This window comes from Coregonus lavaretus (assembly GCF_964263955.1).
Source record: "Coregonus lavaretus genome assembly, chromosome: 1".
Classification (NCBI taxonomy): Eukaryota; Metazoa; Chordata; class Actinopteri; order Salmoniformes; family Salmonidae; genus Coregonus; species Coregonus lavaretus.
In genome coordinates, this window is record NC_139988.1 from 51684989 (window position 1) to 51709477 (window position 24489).

Here is a 24489-nt window from a genome sequence, read left to right on the forward strand (position 1 = left end):
GGTTAACTACCACTTCTGGCTGAAACAGGAGGGTCCGTGTGTGTTAGGAATATGGCCCCCACAATCAGACAGCTACCTACCGTCGGGAGACCTGTGAATCCCCACCCTCGCCCTGAGAAGATGTCAGACGCCAACCCATTGCTTTACCTTCTATCGAACTCACACAGGGATGATCAGACAGGGTAAGGGAATCTTCGTTAAGGAGCCAACCCCCGAGCCCTAGTGGTGATCGGTTCTTTCTCCTAACTCTGTGTTTGTTCGTCAGGTGTAACTGGGTTTACCTTTTTGCCGTGTGTGACATGCACCCAGGTGGATCTAATAGGACTTGGTAGGGCCCTTCCCAACAGGCCTGCTTCCAGTTTTTCTTCTTTAGGGACTGGATCCACACCTAGTCTCCTGGTTAGATAGAGTGGGTCACCTTCTCCTTTAGTTCACCTGTGGGGCACAAAACCTCTGACATACAGGTGTGGTTAATAAACTACCTTCTCACGTGTTCTGCTAGGGTGCTCTCTAGTTCTGTGTCTGCCTGTCTGGTCCTGCCAACTGTGGCATTCTGTAAGGTCTTCCAAACACTTTCTCAAAGGGGGATAACCCATCTTCATCTGGGGTTACTCTAAATTTCTTCCCTTCACTCCGTGATAACTCTATAAAATCCATTTCCAATTGCTGGAAAGGGTACTTAGCCGGAGGATACCCACCCTGAGGTGCCCTTTGTCTGCCCTGGTGATTATTTTGAGCACAGATAACACATCTTTTTTTTATAATTAGTAATCCCATGTGCAACAAAGTGTTGTCTAATCTGTTCTACCATCCATCCCTCCTTTTGACACATGTCACTGCCCATGTGTCAATATTATCACCTACCTAACAATCACTTAGGTAATATTGGTAATTTATCATCCAATTGCCATCCCTTATTTTTATTTATTGGTAAAATAAACTATCTTAAAGTCCTCCTCTCATGCCTTTAGAATTTACCAGTGTGGATGATTAATTAACACCAGAAAGTTAAAACAGAGTTCAGAGGCAATTGAAATTCCATCCCATAGTATACCAAACATTACCATTATTCTAAATATTTAATAAATGTTACTTATCCCAAGTGTTCATTAATCCTCATGACATTCATTCTCATAAGAAATCATATATATCCCAAACTCAGCCAAAACCTAAAAAACTCCATAAAATTCACTGTGTGTGCTCCTCTAAGACCTATCGCCCTTGACCTGCTGAAAACCCCCCAAAATTGAAACAACAAGGCTTTATAAACATCATACTAGGTGTGTTGTTTTTTATTTGAAAACCCCAATTAAAAAACAACAACCAAACAGCCAGGTCATGAGGACTCCTGATTTCTCTCTTCCCCTTCTGCCTACAGTTTCTTAACTGGTGCCCTTTCCTTGCACAGTAACTACACGGTTCCTCACATTCTCTAGCAAAATGTCCCGTTTTGTCACAATTGTAACACTTCCACTCACTCCTGTCTCCACTATTACTATTTCCTTCTTGTCTGTCTTTGCTACCGTAACCTCTCTTCTCTCCTAGGTATTGACTAATAGTCTCACTGTCTCTAATTCAACACAAAACCCCATCATCCAATGTACTCCCAGCAGAACTGAAAAAAAAAAAAAACAGACTGTGATTTCCAGGACACTGCACCTTTGTTTCTGGCCTCACTATCTCCCCGGGAATTGGCCCTCCCTCAAGGTCCCTCCCAATCTGCTCTTGGTAAACTGCAAACCTTGTATTGCTTCTGGTTTCATAGGGTATTGCTTCTGATATGGCCTATGATTAGATTTGGGTATCACCTGTACTGGAATTACCCCTTTTATTAATCCTACGTCTGCTGGACCCCGGGACCACAAATGCTCTGGAACTTTTTTTTAAGTCTGACTCCTGTTGTTCTGTCAACAGGTATTCCTCTCCTCAGCATCTGCTATTCTCATCTAAATGTACTATCTGTGGATGGGCTGTGTTGATCACCACTCACAATATTGACCCAATCAGTGATCCTCTTACCCTTGGATACCCACTGGCCCATGTCTTTCCAGTCCTCTGCTGGCTCCTTTGCTAGGGACACATGTGGGCTCCATATTTCCCTGAACAGTCTCTGACTTTGGGGCCCTAGTTCCACCTCCACTACTGCGTGGGTGTTGTCATAGTGAAACCATTTCAAGGCTATAGTCCTTTCTGTGGTTTTAAATAATGCTTTCTCATAGATTGCATCTGGACCTGGGTGTTTGTTATACCAGAGAGTACAGTGTAGGTCATCTGGGGACATTTTAGTGGGGCCTGGTACTACATCATCAGCAAGTTCCATCAAGGTTCGGGGAATATCAGTTATTCCCCTCCTAAACAAATCTTGCCTATACCAATAACATGGCTCCCCTTCCCCACAGACCACCATATTGTCTCTGACTATGTGTACTTTCATTCCCCTCTCAGCGGAAATGACAGCCACATTCAATTTAGTCATTACATCACGTCCTAGTAAATTTACCCGACACAGCTTAGATATCAGGATGGGTATGGTTGCCTCTCATCCTGATTGGTCATGTTTTAGGGTTATTGGGGCTGATAACCTTTCAATAAATTGATGACCAGAGGCAGATCACACTATGATTTTCTCCCCATCAATCCTGACTCCATCTGGCTTGTCTGTTGCACAGGTTGCTGTCCTGCAGGCTCCCGTATCACAAAGGAATTTAATTTTCATACCCATTACTGTCAATGTCAAATAAGGTTTCTGTTCCTGTTGAAGTGCTAAGTCAATAGTAGCCAATTCAAACACCTCACAATTTGGATTAAAGGGTTCCTTAGTCTTCCCCCCACTAGAGTCTACTATTTCTCCCTCAAGGACTAGTCACGCCTTATCTTCCTCTTCCTCACGCTCAAAGCTGGGGGATGGACTTCTCTCTCTCTCTTCTCTCTTTTCTCTCTTTTCTCTCCTGTCTGACTTTCTCTGCCCTTGTCCTGTACTCCTCTACCTCTGGCTCTTCCTCACCTTCATCTTCCCTTCCTCCTCCAGCCCCTTCTTCCTCATAGGGAGGTGGGGCCGGTGGGGGGGCAACATTATTCCCCTGCACTCTCCTTCTCCTCCCTACGTATTCATCATCTGGATTTTCTCTCCATGCCTGGTCTGCCAAGTTTGGATATAACCTTTCTGCCCTCTGCTCTGGGGGAGGCACGGAGACCTCAACCTTCACTTCTCTTTCCCTCTCACTCACTTCTCTTTTCTTCCTGCCTTCTTTCTTGGCTCTGTCCTGTCTGTTATTCTGCTCATGATGGATTGCATGTCTCTCTGAGGCTATTACACAATTCAGTTATTTTCCCAACATACTCTCCGTGATCGGCCCATGGCAAAAGTGTCCTCTGGGCATCCCCTGAAACCCACTGCCCTCTAACGGCAGCCCAAACCTTACTATTCCTGTTTTGGGGTGGGTCATTCCTTCTACCGCTCTGGCCACGTCCTCTGTGTTCATGGCCTGTCTGCTAAATGACATATTATTATTATTACTGTATACATCTAAGGTTGCTGGGGCCCCTTTCATTCCCCGCCAATAGATTAGGTAAGGCTATCAGTGGGTACTGGCCCCCTCCTACTCTCTCTCTCTCTCACTGCTTATTTCTCCTTTACACACCTTATGTATCTGTTTAAGCATGGATTCTAGTTTATCTGCGTCCAGACGTCCCTCAAAACCATACCTCTCCCTCCACCTGGTTACATAATGGAGATTTCTTCTATCCCTGGATTCCATTTTAATTACATCAAGCATTTCTCGTCCCCAGTAAATTCTGGGACCTCTTGTGAGGATTTGCCCCCCCATGGTTGGTACTGTTAAAAATCCCTTAGCCACCTCTTCTATATAACAAGTCAATTTAACATGTAATTCAAAATAGCTTCACACAACAACACCTTGAATCACCCCTTCCTGTATATGTAATCTTGACTAGTCCCCCAGAATTATCTCATACTTTTACAGAGGGATTGATCCCCACAATGTAATCTTGATAATTCCTGACAGTCTCATACAACAGGAATGGGTTCTCCATCCTCTATACAACCACCTCTCCCTGTATATGTAGTCTTGACTAGTCCCCCAGAATTATCTCATACTTTTACAGAGGGATTGATCCCCACAATGTAATCTTGATAATTCCTGACAGTCTCATACAACAGGAATGGGTTCTCCCTCCTCTATACAACCACCTGGAATTATTCATGTGACTTTTGAGCAAACATTAGGTCTCACACGTATACAACCTTACATGATTATTGGTGTTGTATCGGTAACCTGGAGTTTATAAGGCTCCAGAATGGATAGAGTTACAGCAAAATCTACAGTTGTTTGTTACTTTTGACTTTACTAATATTATATTTCTCACACATGCTACTTTAATTCCTTCTGGTGTACTTTTTGTATTTGATTAACCCGGATTATTTGTTGACTGTTCAATAATCTCTTACAGGTTACATCCCATAGGTGTACTTTTAATAGTTCCTTCTATTTCAACACCGGGTAGTTTCTTTTGGTAATGGCCTATTACCGTGAATCATTACGGACCCACCACCAGGTTGACTAGTCCCCCAGAATTATCTCCTACTCTACGGAGGAGTCTATCCTCACAATGTAATCTTGATAATTCCTGACAGTCAACCCCACATTTCACTTAAAATGGCTACGCATTGATCAATTTGCTACTTTTCAATATTTTAGCAAGTCCTCAAATCAATTTCACCAAGTTAATGAATAAAGACTACTGACCTTATCCTTGCAGCCGAGATTCAATGTAGGTTTGGATTCCGTCACCGTCTCTGTCATTAATCAGGTGTCCTCTGGCCTGTTTTAACCCTTAATGTCAAAGGGCAGGACTTTCTATTTACGAATGTATCATTCGCCCGTCGACGGTTTTCAGAGTTACCTGGAATGACAGAAACAGGGTATTGGAGTCCGGCTCAGAAGGACCAAGCTGTTATGTGAATTATTTAACAAACTATTTTAGTGTCTCTGTGCGTCTCCCAAAAGGTTGTAAGTCTTTTGGGATTTAAGTAACGGCCAGAGTCCCGGTCTGCATAGTCAGAGATATTTATTCATTGAGAATTCTGCCATCACAATTTCAGAGTCCATCTTTTATACTCATACGTCATACAAAAAGAAATCCCTCCCCTCTGTAGGCGGGCTGTAGTTTTCCACTCTAAAACTGCTCTACTGACCTTCAGTTCACACACACACACACATATACACACATGCATACACACATACATACACACACACACATATCCTACTCCCTGCATTACTCAGTTATTGCCGTTCTCACAATATTCTGCACCATGTTTTCATAACAGTTTCTCCCCTCCCTAAATTGGGAGGCCTCTTTATCTTAGTTTCTCAGTTGTCTTTGTTGTCTGGCCTAACTCTTACTCACATTGCTAAATAGTGGCTCAATGCCATAGCCTTTACTGGTCGTACACTCACACATTTCTAACACATTATACACAGTTTCAGGGTGTAATAATTAGTCATTAATAATTAATATATCACACATGAGCTAGATAATCAGCCTAGAACCCAAAACACATAGAAACAACACACCCTGGCTCAACATAACGGAGTCCCAGAGCCAGGGCGTGACAGTACCCCCCCCCCAAAGGCGCGGACTGCGACCGCGCCAAACATAAACCTGACCAGGCACCGGTGACCCAGGCACGGGCTGTGCCGGACTGACGACGCGCACCACAGGCTTGGTGCGGGGAGCAGGAACGGGCCGGACCGGGCTGACGACGCACACCACAGGCTTGGTGCGGGGAGCAGGGACGGGCCAAACCGGGCTGACGAAGCGCACTACAGGCTTGGTGCGGGGAGCAGGAACAGGCCGGGCCGGGCTGGCGACGCGCACCATTGGCTTGGTGAGGGGAGCAGGAACAGGCCGGGCCGGGCTGTTAACGCGCACCATTGGCTTGGTGCGGGGAGCAGGAACAGGCCGGGCCAGGCTGGCGACGCGCACCATTGGCTTGGTGCGGGGAGCAGGAACAGGCCGGGCCGGGCTGGCGACGCGCACCATTGGCTTGGTGCGGGGAGCAGCAACAGGCCGGGCCGGGCTGGCGACGCGCACCATTGGCTTGGTGCGGGGAGCAGGAACAGGCCGGGCCGGGCTGGCGACGCGCACCATAGGCTTGGTGCGAGAGGCAGGAACAGGCCGGACCGGGCTGGCGACGCGCATCACAGGCTTGGTGCGAGGGACAGGAACAGGCCGGACCGCACTGGGAACACACACCACTGGCCTTACCCGGGGATCAGGAACGGGCCGGACCGGACTGGCAACACACCTCAGTGCCTCTCGCCGTGCCTCTACATTCTCCTTCCCTCTACTCGCCAATGGCTCCCGTAACCCGGTGGCCTTCTCTCCTCGTCCACTAACTCGCCCCTTATCTGCCTCCAGCAGTCCCGTCGTCCACGGTGTGAGCCCCCCCCTAAAAATGTATTGGGTTCGTCTCTCCCCCGTGGCTATGGCCTCCATGGCTCTCGCCAGACTCTCCAGCCTCTGCTCCCAAGTCCAACCTCTCTCCTCCTCACGCGGCTTGACCCAGTCGAGGTGGATATCCGCTAGAGTTACCTCTGGCGTTGGCTCCTGGACACGCTGCTTGGTCCAGTTTTGGTGGGATCTTCTGTCATGATCGTCGATAGAAGTGGACCAATGCGCAGCGTGATGAGTGAACATACTTTATTTTGATTCACCACATGAAACAAAACAACAAAACGATACGTGAAGTCCTTGGTTACAATACAAAACCAACACGGAACAAGATCCCACAACACACTGTGGAAAACAGGCTGCCTAAGTATGGTTCCCAATCAGAGACAACAAGCAACAGCTGATACTCGTTGCCTCTGATTGAGAACCACCCCGGCCAACACAGAAACACATGAGCTAGATAATCAGCCTAGAACCCAAAACACATAGAAACAACACACCCTGGCTCAACATAACGGAGTCCCAGAGCCAGGGCGTGACATTGTGGTCCTAAATTATTCAACATAAGCTGAGTTGAACTTTCTTTGATTGATGACTCAACCATTCCTCTGAGTTCAATTCGGCAGCATTCTTCAAATACTTCAGCTGAGTTGAAATGGATATTCCAGAAGCCTCACATCTTGCATTTTTCCCCTTTAAATTTCTTCCATATCTTAGCCTGCTTCAAAAATCTTCACTGAGATTTCCAATCCAGAATACTATAGACTAATCCATCTCTGTCATCATCAACAATTGGTAAACCTTTTCCTTTGGCACTTCTACCAGACAGCCGTCTGGTGTACATCTTATTTTACAATTCAACTTCCACAATGCATCTCTTCCCAACAATGCAATAGGTATATGTTCTGATACCAGTATGGGTATTGTAATTTTCTAATTTTCATAGCAGAGCTCAATTGGTTCCTTAAGAGTAATCAACTGTTTCACTCCCTCAAATCCCTGTCCTAATTAGTTGATTTGACATAGTGAGATGTGTAACCTCTTCAGGCTGAACACAGATAAAAGCCTTTCCGCTATCCATCATCACTTCCCATGGTCCGTTGTTTATTTTCACTTCAATTGTTGGATCTTTTTCCCCTTAACTGGTGCTACCAGCTGACACCCCCCTTTCGGATCTTCTAGGCACCCCTAGAATCCTTGCTCCTTGCCCCTATAAGGGTTCACCTGTCCTCCAGATGATCTTCACTTGCTCCTGTATCTTCCTCTGAAATTCCCTCTTGTGTTTCCAGAAACTGGCTATGGATATGAAACAACTTGTAACACTAGTTGTGGCTGGTACTATTGCATTTGACCTTGTTCAGTTGAAGCTGTGGCAGTGATTGTTGATTTGGTACACACTGATTCTTCATAACCAAAGCTTTTCTTCTCCTTCTTATTCTCCCCCAGTTGTATTTCATCAAGTTTTCTGAGAGTTTCTTGGTCTTGTTCTTTCTAGTTGTGTTCCTTTTTCCTCTACTGATCCACTTGATGGGCTATATGATCTCTATAGACACCTTTTGTCATGCTTCCAAGTCCAACCACCTCTGCCAGTTTGCTCCTTACTTGTGAGGGCAGTCCCATCTGCAGTTTAGCTCTCAAAATTGACTTCTAAATTTGACTCACATCTGGATCATTTCCAGCAATATTTCTCCACACTTGATGAACTCTTGACACATAGGCTCTCATATTTTCTTGTTGTCCTAGTGGGTCAATCAGAATGTTGTCAGAATGCACATTTGTTGGAAACGTATCTTTCAGTGCTCTCCACAGCCTATTTCTACTTGTAGCCAACAATTCATGGTAATTCACTTCAGTCCCCACATATCTATTAAGTCCCGCTCTCTGAAAAATTTCTTCCATTTCTGGAATCCCAAGGAGATTAGCCAAAAGTCTCTTAATGTCTCCTATGGCATACTATGTTCCCACCATAATTTCTTCCATTTTTTTTTTAATCCAAGGATATGCTCCATCTTGAAGAGTAGACAGCTTCTCAAGTATATCTGACATATCGGTATTCTTCAAAGGCTTATATTCTAGGTTTTGTCCTCGAATGATCACTGGCATCATTTTCTTACTGGTGCCCTCTTTCCTTGGCCTCAATGTATTATTCTTCTCCAATTCTTGGGATCCTTTTCTCAGCAGTTTTTCTCCTCTTCTGTATCTTCAGCTTCTTGAGTTGTTCTTCCAGTTCTCTTTGTCTCTTCTAAATTATTCCCCTTATCCAGGCATAATACGCATCAGTCTATATCTCTTTCTATTTCTTCTTTGCTAATCATTGTAGGATAAAATCCTCCTTAACATAAAGCACCTTTAATCTCCAAATCTTCATCGCTTTCTCCATCTTCACTTTCCTCAGAGATCGAATCTCTAGTATCCTTCTTCTTCCTTCAACTTCCATCACCCCTTCTTTCCTCTCTTGCCAACTTCCTTCTGATCACAGAGTCATATCCACCCATGATCTCTTCTCAATCACTCTGATCATCATCATCATCTTCATCTTCACGTTCCATCTTCCTGAACCTCACTCCACCCTTAGTTTCCAGACATCTCGTTTTCTTCCTACTTTTGGAGTTTTGGATTCATCTTTATCGTCGTTTCTGCTTTTCCTCTCTATATTATTCAATCACTTTCATCATGTTGATGACGTCAGGGTTAAGAATCCCTTCCACTAGCCATGGTTGTTCAATGTCAGGCCAACGTTTATTCCCTTTTCCAGATAACCTTGCAATACCATTAACTAAATGATTACTATTTTCTTCTACATCAACAGGAGTAATTACTTTCAGAGTTTTGATGTCCTTTTTCCCCCTTGTAACAACTCTTTTATATTCCTTTATTGTTAATTATTTTATTATTTTAGACTATACAGCCTATAGTTCCCTCTCCCCCCCCCCCAAATTAATTAATTAATCAATCAATTAATTCATTCATTCATTCATCAATTAACCAATTTATTCATTTTATTTTATTTTACCAAATTATTGATTAGTGGCAATCTTACCACATCCAATCAGAAAAGTAAATGAAAGTAGTCACCTTCAGAGCAACCCAAAAATAAAGACCTCTAATCCTGCAACACTGCAGCACTCACAAACCCATTGCTTAATAAGCACCCAATTACCTTAATTTTACAGAATAATGTCAGTACTCGATTCCCAACACAACTCTAATCAAACCAACTTATGCACAAAAACTCCAAAATGCAATTCTTAATTACATCAATTGATCAGTCTGTTGCCAAGTCCTTGTCAAATTGTCATAACATCAAATATGCTAGGCACCCAAAATATCCTCTATGGGAAGGTAAGTTTTGTGAATAGAACAGTACTAGCCTTGATTTGACTTGATCCGTTGCAGCACACTCTGTCGCATGATGCACTCATCAGTACTTCCTCTCTCTCTCTGTCTCCTCCTTCTCATCGTCTCTCATATCACAGAAGAACAAAGAAACAGACAAGAATTTTGTAGTTTATGCACTCACTGGGTTATTTCAACCATTCAATATTCCTCCGTTCACATTCGCTCTAAAAAATAAGCAAACAACTTAACTCAGGAATAGTATAAATAGCTCAATAACATTTTATTTTATTTATTTATTTTATTATGTTTTATTTTTAATCCGTCAACATATCTCTCATTTATCAATTCAATAGATCTCAATAAAATAGTTTCATCGTTAAGCAACAGCCTATTTAACAAACAGAACATTCCATTCGTGTTCAAATCTCCCCCACTCCTCTCTGTCTGCTCTGTCTGTTCTGAGTCTGCGTCTCCCAGCAACTCAGTGCAGGCAGGGGAGTGGCACATTTGCTCTACGTAACTCTAAACTCATAAAATCACACGCATGCGTAGTACATTCACCAGTGCGATTCCAGAGTGGAAGGAGCTCTCTCCCAGCTCTCTCCAAGCCTAAACAACAGAAAGTAAACAGTCCCGCTGTACCTCCTCTCTTTCCCCTCATAGACAAACAGTAACACTTAACAGAGCTCACAAACCAACATAAAACATCGAACACAAATCCTACTCTCTTCTACACACACACACACATACAGTTTAAGAGGCTTATTTCCGTTCCTACGGACCCCTAAGCATGCTACTACCATCGCGCCATGTTTTTCCTTTGTCCCTAAATGTATGCTACCTCGAGTTCCGCGGATATTCAATGAGCAGTTACATCAAACATATAATTAGTCAACTATAAGCTGAGCGGTAACTTGCAACTGAATGTATATACCACAATCTCCAGTCCCCGGGACTGACCTAAACCCACCTAATGTGCTTTTAGGATTTTCGGCCCATCCTAATGATCGCCTCGTTAGAGGGCTTTCCTAGATTCGCGATGCCCTAATTTGTATACATTTACCTTAGTTCCTGGCCTTTCCTTCATTTGTATTCTTTTTGAATTTTATTCAAGCAAAATATCCCTATAGACACTCCCCCCTGTTTGCGTTGTTACCAGCGCAAACACATTTAGAAATTTAGAACGGACTCCTATCCCACAGCAAATAACAGCAAAGCACATACGCAAGTTCTTAACGGTGCATTCATTCAACGCACACACACACAGACACACAAACTAACCAGTGCCCAAAGTAGTGAGAAAACTCACCCTTATCTGCCGGACTCTGGAGCGAGAGTCAGCTCGGCGCCCATGAATGGAACGCTGAGAAAAGACGCAACATGAACAAATACCTCGTCACCATTTTGTGGTGTCGAGAACTATGCTGAGATGCTGTGAGAACAAGAATTCAGCTGACACTGTACTTTGATTATAAAGGTTTATTATATCAAAGTATTTCAGCGTCAATTTACAGATATCTGCCGATATCTGGAGAATAACCGGCTCCAATCTGTAATATGTTATTCTCTCTGTCCTTTGTTTTAACCGTGGTATTTATCCTATGCCCTATGTAACATAATATGGGGGTTTTCCCCTACAGACCAATCCCAGGACTCCACCTAATAGACTTCCTCGGCTTTAGGGTGCCCCTATAGAACTACTCTCCAGATGCTCCCCTTAAGCTAAGTCAACATCCTCTAAGACCATTTGAAACCATTAGCAAAGTCATAAATTCCTCAGATACCACATCATCTTGGAGCAAACAGAAAAAACATACATGCTCTTAAGAAATGTCTTGGATAAACTTCTCAAAACTCAATATTTGTTTCTAAATCTGAAGATAAGAGCAACATTAATCTGAGGTATATCTCCAGAGAATGAAATAGCCTTTCAACCATCTTGCATTGTCAGACTTTGAGAAACTCAGCAGTGAAGGCATATTGATTGTGTCTTTTGAGACTCTCTGGCCCTTCAACTCTGAGTCAGTCTCAGGCTCACACATCCCCAGGAGACAGTTTGGTTTGAGCTGGCTGAATGACGCTTGTCTAGCAATAAGTTGCACTAGGCCTATAGTGCAGTGGAGGCTCCTCAGAGGAGGAAGGGGAGGACCATCCAATTGTAAAACATTGAAAAAGTTATCATTTTTAGATAAAACTATACTAAATATATTCACATGTCACCAAATAATTGATTAAAACACACTAGCTGTGTTCGAATACCCATAATGACATACTGTATACTACATACTTAATGAGTATAGTACATTTACATTTATATTTTAGTCATTTAGCAGACGCTCTTTTCCAGAGCGACTTACAGTTAGTGAGTGCATACATTCTTTTTTTTTTCATACTGGCCCCCCGTGGGAATCGAATCCACAACCCTGGCATTGCAAAAGCCATGCTCTACCAACTGAGCTACATCCCTGTTTACTGTAAACGAACGGTATCCTTTTATTAGTTTTATTAGTTTCAAGGTTTATTGTCACATGCACAATTACAGTGAAACGCCTTCCTTGCAAGGCCTTTCTCAACAATGCAGTAATCAATATCAGTTGTACTATAAAAAAAAGTAAAGTAGAACAAAAACACACGAGAAATAGAAATAAGAAGAACACGAGAAAATAAGTAAGCTATGTACAGGGTCAGTTCCAGGGTCAGTGCCAATATCATATTTACAATGTGCAGGGACACTGGAGTGGTAGGGGTAAATACAGTGGGGGGAAAAAGTATTTAGTCAGCCACCAATTGTGCAAGTTCTCCCACTTAAAAAGATGAGAGAGGCCTGTAATTGTCACGATCGTCGTAATGAGTGGACCAAGGCGCAGCTTGAAATGCGTACATCTTTTATTGAGTACTATTAACAATAACAAAACAACAAAACGAAACGTGAAGTCCTCGGTCATAAACACAAACCTACACGGAACAAGATCCCACAAAAGACAAGTGCACAACAGGCTGCCTAAGTATGGGCCCCAATCAGAGACAATGAGCCACAGCTGTCTCTATTTGGGAACCACCCCGGCCAACATAGAAACACATAAACTAGAACAAGAACATAGAAAACGAAACATAGAACCTAACACCCAGAAACTAACACATAGAAACTAACACCCTAATTCTAACACAGTAATTTTCATCATAGGTACACGTCAACTATGACAGACAAAATGAGGAAAAAAAATCCAGATAATCACATTGTAGGATTTTTAATGAATTTATTAGCAAATTATGGTGGAAAATAAGTATTTGGTCAATAAAAAAAGTTTCTCAATACTTTGTTATATACCCTTTGTTGGCAATGACACAGGTCAAACGTTTTCTGTAAGTCTTCACAAGGTTTTCACACACTGTTGCTGGTATTTTGGCCCATTCCTCCATGCAGATCTCCTCTAGAGCAGTGATGTTTTGGGGCTGTCGCTGGGCAACACGGACTTTCAACTCCCTCCAAAGATTTTCTATGGGGTTGAGATCTGGAGACTGGCTAGGCCACTCCAGGACCTTGAAATGCTTCTTACGAAGCCACTCCTTCGTTGCCCGGGCGGTGTGTTTGGGATCATTGTCATGCTGAAAGACCCAGCCACGCTGATGGAAGGAGGTTTTCACTCAAAATCTCACGATACATGGCCCCATTCATTCTTTCCTTTACACGGATCAGTCGTCCTGGTCCCTTTGCAGAAAAACAGCCCCAAATCATAATGTTTCCACCCCCATGCTTCACAGTAGGTATGGTGTTCTTTGGATGCAACTCAGCATTCTTTGTCCTCCAAACACGACGAGTTGAGTTTTTACCAAAAAGTTCTATTTTGGTTTCATCTGACCATATGACATTCTCCCAATCTTCTTCTGGATCATCCAAATGCACTCTAGCAGACTTCAGACGGGCCTGGACATGTACTGGCTTAAGCAGGGGGACACGTCTGGCACTGCAGGATTTGAGTCCCTGGCGGCGTAGTGTGTTACTGATGGTAGGCTTCGTTACTTTGGTCCCAGCTCTCTGCAGGTCATTCACTAGGTCCCCCCGTGTGGTTCTGGGATTTTTGCTCACCGTTCTTGTGATCATTTTGACCCCACGGGGTGAGATCTTGCGTGGAGCCCCAGATTGAGGGAGATTATCAGTGGTCTTGTATGTCTTCCATTTCCTAATAATTGCTCCCACAGTTGATTTCTTCAAACCAAGCTGCTTACCTATTGCAGATTCAGTCTTCCCAGCCTGGTGCAGGTCTACAATTTTGTTTCTGGTGTCCTTTGACAGCTCTTTGGTCTTGGCCATAGTGGAGTTTGGAGTGTGACTGTTTGAGGTTGTGGACAGGTGTCTTTTATACTGATAACAAGTTCAAACAGGTGCCATTAATACAGGTAACGAGTGGAGGACAGAGGAGCCTCTTAAAGAAGAAGTTACAGGTCTGTGAGAGCCAGAAATCTTGTTTGTTTGTAGGTGACCAAATACTTATTTTCCACCATAATTTGCAAATAAATTCATTAAAAATCCTACAATGTGATTTTCTGGATTTTTTTTCTCAATTTGTCTGTCATAGTTGACGTGTACCTATGATGAAAATTACAGGCCTCTCTCATCTTTTTAAGTGGGAGAACTTGCACAATTGGTGGCTGACTAAATACTTTTTTCCCCCACTGTATTATGGGGAATGTCATGATATCCATATTCATGAGACTTTAAATTACCTTCATAATACACAAAGTTGTAATATTAGATGAGTCTGTATTAGGAAAACTAGACTACCTGCCATGTGAATAGCCAAATCCTTACCAATTGACATAGGCCATGTCTTTTAGTGGAACAGGAGTGTGTCCCAGTTGCAGTAGGTATTTGAGGTAAATCAGTCTGAGCGGCGCTACTCCGAGGGGTCAGAGAGGTCTGCAACAGGCTGAGGAGAGAGAGAGTCGCCAGTGCACTCCTGGGACAGGCGAGAGGGGGACAGGATTATTTACTTGCTCTGTTTGGAGTCCAAGGAGAGAATAAATTGCTATTGATTTTTGGTTCGTTGCAGCTAAGTGTCTTTCTTGCCTTTGCAGTGTCCAATAATAATTGTGTTTAATCTGTATCCACATTCGTCTTCTGCGTTTTTCCTCATGTTATTCCATTGCAGTGGTGTGTTGTAATTTCCTTCACTATTATCAGTGAACTAAGGCCTTAGCCAATGGGTGTAGGCTACACCAAAGAGTTATAGGTTAGAGTTTACAGTGGAGAATGAGTAAATGTGTGGGTTGTATTTGGTGTGGTCCTTGGAGTTTGGGTTAGACAGACACATTATTGACTGGAGGCTAGTTACCTCAGCCTTGACAAGCAAGACTCCCACTGATTTTCGATGGATAAGTTATTTAGGCGAGACAGCATCCAACCAGAACAGACTGAAGGTGGTAGATCATAGGCTGTGTTCTAGCTCTGAACTTGTATGATCTATGGGCCCATGGAATGATTGGGTACTAGTGCTGAGTAGTTAGTGCTTTTTGGGGTCAGTTTCAGATTGAAATTCCAAAGCCAAATATTGAGAACATTCAATTGCCAAAACATTGAAAACATTCCATTGTCTTATGACCTTTTTTAAAAGTATTTTTATAACTATTATTAAATTAATTAGTCATCATCTCATCTTTGCTCAGGCAGTAGCAGCCAGGAAGCCAGTCGGACAACAATCTAATGTTATCTCTTTGCTCCCCAACAATTCATCCTATTTAGCTAGGCTTGTAGCTAATGTACCTCACGAACGCGTAGAGAGCTACCTCACAAACAGGTGGAGCAACCTCACTGTCTCTATCCCTCTTTTTGTGTACATTCCTCCCCTCATGCGGTCTGTGTGTATCTGTCCGGCCCGGGAAGAACAGGGCAGGCAGTGCAGGTGCAATGGATTATTGGCATTGTAGTTAATTACCACGTTTTTTTGACTAGGTTGAATATTTTCCTGCTGAAAACTACAACTTCCTATAGCATCCCCTGATCTAATTTCTCTCGTGCTTGTTTTGATTTCTCTCTAGAGACACGGTGCGTTGAGCTCACAAAAAACCTGTACTACACTCCCCTAGCTACATACAGTGGGGAGAACAAGTATTTTATACACTGCTGATTTTGCAGGTTTTCCTACTTACAAAGCATGTAGAGGTCTGTAATTTTTATCATAGGTACACTTCAACTGTGAGAGACGGAATCTAAAACAAAAATCCAGAAAATCACATTGTATGATTTTTAAGTAATTAATTTGCATTTTATTGCATGACATAAGTATTTGATCACCTACCAACCAGTACGAATTCCGGCTCTCACAGACCTGTTAGTTTTTCTTTAAGAAGCCCTCCTGTTCTCCACTCATTACCTGTATTAACTGCACCTGTTTGAACTCGTTACCTGTATAAAATACACCTGTCCACACACTCAATCAAACAGACTCCAACCTCTCCACAATGGCCAAGACCAGAGACCTGTGTAAGGACATCAGGGATAAAATTGTAGACCTGCACAAGGCTGGGATGGGCTACAGGACAATAGGCAAGCAGCTTGGTGAGAAGGCAACAACTGTTGTCGCAATTATTAGAAAATGGAAGAAGTTCAAGATGACGGTCAATCACCCTCGGTCTGGGGCTCCATGCAAGATCTCACCTCGTGGGGCATCAATGATCATGAGGAAGGTGAGGGATCAGCCCAGAACTACACGGCAGGACCTGGTCAATGACCTGAAGAGAGCTGGGACCATAGTCTCAAAGAAAACCATTAGTAACACACTACGCCATCATGGATTAAAATCCTGCAGTGCACGCAAGGTCCCCCTGCTCAAGCCAGCGCATGTCCAGGCCCATCTGAAGTTTGCCAATGACCATCTGGATGATCCAGAGGAGGAATGGGAGAAGGTCATGTGGTCTGATGAGACAAAAATAGAGCTTTTTGGTCTAAACGCCACTCGCCGTGTTTGGAGGAAGAAGAAGGATGAGTACAACCCCAAGAACACCATCCCAACCATGAAGCATGGAGGTGGAAACATCATTCTTTGGGGATGCTTTTCTGCAAAGGGGACAGGACGACTGCACCGTATTGAGGGGAGGATGGATGGGGCCATGTATCGCGAGATCTTAGCCAACAACCTCCTTCCCTCAGTAAGAGCATTGAAGATGGGTCGTGGCTGGGTCTTCCAGCATGACAACGACCCGAAACACACAACCAGGGTAACTAAGGAGTGGCTCCGTAAGAAGCATCTCAAGGTCCTGGAGTGGCCTAGCCAGTCTCCAGACCTGAACCCAATAGAACATCTTTGGAGGGAGCTGAAAGTCCGTATTGCCCAGCGACAGCCCCGAAACCTGAAGGATCTGGAGAAGGTCTGTATGGAGGAGTGGGCCAAAATCCCTGCTGCAGTGTGTGCAAACCTGGTCAAGACCTACAGGAAACGTATGATCTCTGTAATTGCAAACAAAGGTTTCTGTACCAAATATTAAGTTCTGCTTTTCTGATGTATCAAATACTTATGTCATGCAATAAAATGCAAATTAATTACTTAAAAATCATACAATGTGATTTTCTGGATTATTCCATTTTTTTTTTTAATTACAGAACTCTACATGCTTTGTAAGTAGGAAAACCTGCAAAATCGGCAGTGTATCAAATACAGTTCTCCCCACTGTATTTATTTTGGACGTTGAAGCTAAAACTTTTAATTTGTCTCTATACTCCAGCATTTTGGATTTGAGATTAAATGTTTTATGAGGTTACAGAACAGAATGTCACTTTCTATTTTAGGTAATTTTCATATTTATCTGTTTTATCGTTTAGAAATGAATGGACTTTATATATCTAGTCCCCCCATTTGCAGGTGGCATAAGTATTTCGACATTCACTTATATATAGTGTATTAAATTGAGTCAAAAATTTAGTATTTGGTCCCATATCGCTAGCACGCAATGACTAGCCTACATCAAGCTTGTTTTGATTGTGTTTCGGATTATGTTGTGCCCAATAGAAATGAATGGTAAATAATGAATAGTCATTTTGGAGTTACTTTTATTGTAAATAATAATATAATATGTTTATGAACACTTCCACATTCATGTGGATGCTACCATGATTATGGATAATCATGAATGAATCTTGAATAATGATGAGTGAGAAAGTTACAGATGCACAACGATCAGGCCCCTAAGACTAATCAGACTTGCCTGTGCTAATGGTTCTCACAGGCAAAGTAAAATGACACAAATTACTTTGCTCGTGATAATAATAATAATAATAATAATAATAATATGCCATTTAGCAGACGCTTTTATCCAAAGCGACGTACAGTCATGCGTGCATACATTTTTGTGTATGGGTGGTCCCGGGGATCGAACCCACTACCTTGGCGTTACAAGCGCCGTGCTCTACCAGCTGAGCTACAGAGCTACAGATGCTTGCCCCTCAAATTATACAAATGTAACAACAGCCTGAGCGCACTGGACTTGAAACAAAGATACAGATGTAACCATGTGCCATTCAATGTATTATCTGTTGCACAGGTGCGCCCAAGTCAAAATTCCATGTGCATTTCACAGGTCACGTTTATAAGTCAGTGTTCAAAAAAATTATCAAGATTAGGAAAAGTTTTGTGGCACACCTAAGAGTTGTGGTTGAAAACCACTGCAGTAGAGCACAGTACACTACAGCACAGAACAGCAGAGTAGAGTAGAGTTCAGTACAATACACTACAGTAGAGTATAGTTCAGTACAGTAGAGTACAGTGAAGTAAGGTACAGTACATCAAGTAAATTATACTGTACTATACATCTAGTATGCTGGACTGACCTAAACTATACTGTACAGTACTGTACTGTATTGTACTGACCTATAATCGACTTTTCTTTTCTGTACTGAAATGTCTTTACTTCAACATTACTGTGTTTTGATGTATTTCTAATACCTTTTAAGACTTTTTCTGCTAGATGTTTTCTAAGACCCCTTTTCCATTTGTTTGACCAGAAATCAAAGCCTTTGCATATTCCACATTTTTGGGATGGAAATTTGTTGTAAAACAAATATATCCCTTAATTACATTAAAAAATATATATAAATAAGACATTTGACACCAAATTTGATGCAGCATTTCCTCCCTTAAAAATGCATGTTATTCCCCTTTTTTTTATAAGGCCTAATTGTGTATTCAATTCCATGACCCTATTGTTGGTTGGGAGTAAAACGAATAGGCCTAGTGACACAAAGGCAGAGGCTTTTAATGTTTGGAGAAAAGATGAGGGATTTTAAATGGCATCAGTTATAATCATAGATTTACATTCAATTGGTCTTTTAGCGCTTTGTCTGAATTCGGATGCATATTTCCATTTATTGGTTTCACTGGAGGCAGAGAGGAAGAGGACCTTGAGAAATCTGGGCTTTGGCGCGTGATGGCAGAAGGAAATTGGTGTGTCAATCACAAGTTTTCATATCTCCAAGCTGGCTGTCATAGAAAAGGAGGCAGAAAGAGAGAGCAGTAGGGAGAGAGAGCAAGTGGTAAAGAGAGAAATGAGCAGAAGTGACTGAAATGGACAGATACTCAGATAGAGCTGACATAGTGTTGTTGCCTAATTGCCTCTGGAAAAGATAGGAGCCTCTCGGAAACCCAAGAGGATAATCACTGTATTACTGTCAATCAATAGCTGTTGAATGCGAGGTAAATACATATTACCAGGCTGACGGGAAGAGGAATTACTGAACCGCTACACACAGAAACCCAAATCCTCAATGGATTTCAATGGATTCCTATCACCCCCAGTCTTTGCCAGGTCCTGGTATTGCCCCACTGAGATGATGTCAAGGTCACCTTGGTAGGGTGTGGAGCAGAGGTGTGAACTCCAGTCACATGACTTGGACTACGACCTGATAAAATACTTGATAGCAGTGGTATTTGGTTTTAAAGATACATAAGTATCAAATCATTTCAAATTCCTTATATTAAGCAAACCAGACTGCACCATTTTCATGTTTTTTTTATTTACAGATAGCCATGGGCACGCTCCAACACTCAGACATAATTTACATGTGTTTAGTGAGTCCGCCAGATCAGAGGCAGTAGGGATAACCAGGGATGTTATCTTGATATGTTTGTGAATTAGACCATTTTCCTGTGCTGCTAAGCATTCAAAATGTAATGAGTAATTTTGTATAGATTATTTTGGTTTACTTTATTGAGACTTTAAAAAACTTGCGACTTGACTTGGTCTTAGAATGCATGACTTGGACTTGACTCGAGACTCGACCCGTTCTACTTGAGACTCTGACCTTGTGACTTGCTTATGACTCGAATAATAGTGACTTGGTCCCACCTCTGGTGTGGAGGGAATGTGAGCAGTCTCATGACAGAAATCACAAGCTGTGTGTGGAGCTGTGCATGTTGCTCTAGGTCATTGTAGTTGAATTGTCGATTTTCTTGCCTCAGGCACAAGAACATACAGCACATCCCCAGAGGAAACATTATCACTATCATTATGTGTGTGTGTGCCAGTTCCTGATCTTGTATCCTTTCACTCTTGGGGACCCCAGTCCTTTTCCTCTAAGCACACTTCTCTTTTAGTCATTTTCCCAGAATTAATGCTTTAGTGTTTAGTCAATGATTAGACCCCCAAATAATTTCACGCCTCAGTGCCGCTGGCGGGTGAACGGCCACCTGAAAGGCAACCAGTGCCTTTCGCCGAAAGCCATAGTTTCTAATTAAAAGCCGTGGATGGGGTCAGGAAAACAAATTCCGCCTGAAATTGGAATTGGTTACAGTGGCTCTCATGCAAATATATGCTGCTAGCAGCCACAGTGCTAATAACAGGGGAAGTGGCAAGGGCGCAGGTGAGATGGCTGACGCGGAGAAATGAAATGGGGATGGAAGGAGGAGGAGGGGTGGGAGGGAGGAGGGAGGCAATGTGGATCTGAAAGATCAGGGGAATGAATAGGAGCTCCTGGCTTTTCACTGATACCCCTGGGCTTGTATCCATCTAATACAGTCAATTTTTTTAGTACGCACTCTGCCTCTCTGAGTTGTTCAGGGGTTTCAGTTGAGTGTACACAGACCAGGGAAGTGCATTTATCTGTAATAGGCCTGCATCTTTCAGAATATTTGCACTCTTGATCTACAATGCGCTCTTGATGCACTCTTGATCTTAACATACAGAGCTTTGACTGAATATGAGCTGGCGTTACACTTCTCTAAATGGACTGTGTCCATGTTATCTTGACAATGCTCTTCGATTGTCATCGACAGAATATCTGGATTATCAATATGGAGAACATGACTTTGCTCCACCTCCCTCTCTCAGAGCCCATCCATGCGTACAGGTGCTGTCGCTCTGCCCCTCCTGAGGTACTTCAGGTGGCAGACGCAGGCTAATGGTTAATTACCATTGTTAATGACCTCCCTCTGTCTCTGTCCCTCTCAGATGGAGTTGTGACAGGTGGCTTGGCAGTGCCAGGCAGCACAGTCCAAGCACCCACAGCAACACAGGGCCCATCTGTCTGTCACAGGGCCCAATCTGTCTGTCACAGGGCCCAATCTGTCTGTCACAGGGCCCCATCTGTCTGTCACAGGGCCCTATCTGTCTGTCACAGGGCACAGTCTGTCTGTCACAGGGCCCCATCTGTCTGTCACAGGGCCCTATCTGTCTGTCACAGGGCCCCATCTGTCTGTCACAGGGCCCATCTGTCTGTCACAGGGCCCATATGTCTGTCACAGGGCCCCATCTGTCTGTCACAGGGCCCATCTGTCTGTCACAGGGCCCCAGCGGTCTCGGCACACAACAGTGGACACATACCCATAAAACATGACTATGGCATACTTGCTCTCTGTCTTGTCTATATCAGCTCTTTCAAATAAAGTTGTGGAGATTGTTTTGGCAAAACATCAATTGCCGTCATATTGTCATTGAATTTGCCAAGTTTCTAACAGTACTGATATCTGCTGAAAAAAACCTTTCAACCTTTTTTTATAGGACTGACTCTATCATTTTTGCATTGTCTGTTTCTAATCTTAACTTCTTCATCTTTGTGCTACTGGTAGAACGTGACACTGCTTGTCTAGTGAGGTAATGCAGCCAGCCAGTGTTCCAATAACCCAGCACAGGCACTGTAGTATCACACCATATCTGTGTGCCAAATAGCTACACCTCTGGACACGGTGTGTTCACAGACGCAATACAGCTCTGCTGAAGTCTTATCTCCAGGGAGACTCTTATTTATCTCCATCACTTTGTATTGTATGGGAATGTAGCCTAGTCTGGCCACATATTGCATTTGGGGGAGGAGGGGTGGTGTGGTGTTGTGATATTCCTGTGGGCTCCATTCTGCAGACACCGACGCCTCGTCAGATTAATACGGGAGGACAGGGGGATTTCCTGGCTTTCCAGCACCTGGGTAGCAGCAGGGTGACTGATGAATGGCCGCTGCGTTCCAAAATTAATCCCACCATTAATCTGAGAGATAATCTTCCTGTGGTCAGTCAGCGGGCCTGAGGAACCTACAGCCACCACCACCGCTGCTACGATAGATAGCCTGGCCTGTACCGGGCAGCACTGGGCTCACCATACAGCAAAGCATCACACAGCACGCTCCACAGCACCCAGAGGCCCGTCACACATGACCTAAAGCTGCACCTGACTGTACCAGCTATCAGGATGAAGGAGCAAGAAGGGAGAGAGGGAGGTGGAGGGAGAAAAGCTCTTAGTCCCTGTGTTGGATGGGAATTTGTTCTCTTAATTGCTCAAAGCGAGTTCTGGAATTGAGGAATACATCTGATTTATAGTTACAGTGGGGAGAACAAGTATTTGATACACTGCCGATTTTGCAGGCTTTCCTACTTACAAAGCATGTAGAGGTCTGTAATCACATTGTATGATTTTTAAGTAATTAATTTGCATTTTATTGCATGACATAAGTATTTGATCACCTACCAACCAGTAAGAATTCCGGCTCTCACAGACCTGTTAGTTTTTCTTTAAGAAGCCCTCCTGTTCTCCACTCATTACCTGTATTAACTGCACCTGTTTGAACTCATTACCTGTATAAAAGACACCTGTCCACACACTCAATCAAACAGACTCCAACCTCTCCACAATGGCCAAGACCAGAGAGCTGTGTAAGGACATCAGGGATAAAATTGTAGACCTGCACAAGGCTGGGATGGGCTACAGGACAATAGGTAAGCAGCTTGGTGAGAAGGCAACAACTGTTGGCGCAATTATTAGAAAATGGAAGAAGTTCAAGATGACGGTCAATCACCCTCGGTCTGGGGCTCCATGCAAGATCTCACCTCGTGGGGCATCAGTGATTATGAGGAAGGTGAGGGATCAGCCCAGAACTATACGGCAGGACCTGGTCAATGACCTGAAGAGAGCTGGGACCACGGTCTCAAAGAAAACCATTAGAAACACACTACGCCGTCATGGATTAAAATCCTGCAGCGCACGCAAGGTCCCCCTGCTCAAGCCAGCGCATGTCCAGGCCCGTCTGAAGTTTGCCAATGACCATCTGGATGAACCAGAGGAGGAATGGGAGAAGGTCATGTGGTCTGATGAGACAAAAATAGAGCTTTTTGGTCTAAACTCCACTCGCCGTGTTTGGAGGAAGAAGAAGGATGAGTACAACCCCAAGAACACCATCCCAACTGTGAAGCATGGAGGTGGAAACATCATTCTTTGGGGATGCTTTTCTGCAAAGGGGACAGGACGACTGCACCGTATTGAGGGGAGGATGGATGGGGCCATGTATCGCGAGATCTTGGCCAACAACCTCCTTCCCTCAGTAAGAGCATTGAAGATGGGTCGTGGCTGGGTCTTCCAGCATGACAACGACCCAAAACACACAGCCAGGGCAACTAAGGAGTGGCTCCGTAAGAAGCATCTCAAGGTCCTGGAGTGGCCTAGCCAGTCTCCAGACCTGAACCCAATAGAAAATCTTTGGAGGGTGCTGAAAGTCTGTATTGCCCAGCGACAGCCCCGAAACCTGAAGGATCTGGAGAAGGTCTGTATGGAGGAGTGGGCCAAAATCCCTGCTGCAGTGTGTGCAAACCTGGTCAAGACCTACAGGAAACGTATGATCTCTGTAATTGCAAACAAAGGTTTCTGTACCAAATATTAAGTTCTGCTTTTCTGATATATCAAATACTTATGTCATGCAATAAAATGCAAATTAATTACTTAAAAATCATACAATGTAATTTTCTGGATTTTTGTTTTAGATTCCGTATCTCACAGTTGAAGTGTACCTATGATAAAAATTACAGACCTCTACATGCTTTGTAAGTAGGAAAACCTGCAAAATCGGCAGTGAATCAAATACTTATTCTCCCCACTGTATGTGTGGGGGAAATTAGGGGCTATGGGGTTGGCCCTATTTTATGGCGGTTTTGTTATGGCCGTTTAGGCGCTTTATCGCTAATCAATGGGGAGCAGAAAGGAGTGACGTGTGCAGTGCACTCATATGGAGACATGTGGCTCCGACAAGCCCTCTGATAGCATTGCGTTAGCCTCTGGAGAGCCTGACAACAAAGCCCCTATGGGAAACTGCACTGCCTCCCTCCCTCTCTCCCTCTGTCTGGCTCCTCTACTGAAGAGTCCCCAGACCCGTTTCCCTCCGATGCAGCAGTTGAGAGTTAAGCCAATCTGTCTTCATATTACTGCCTGTTT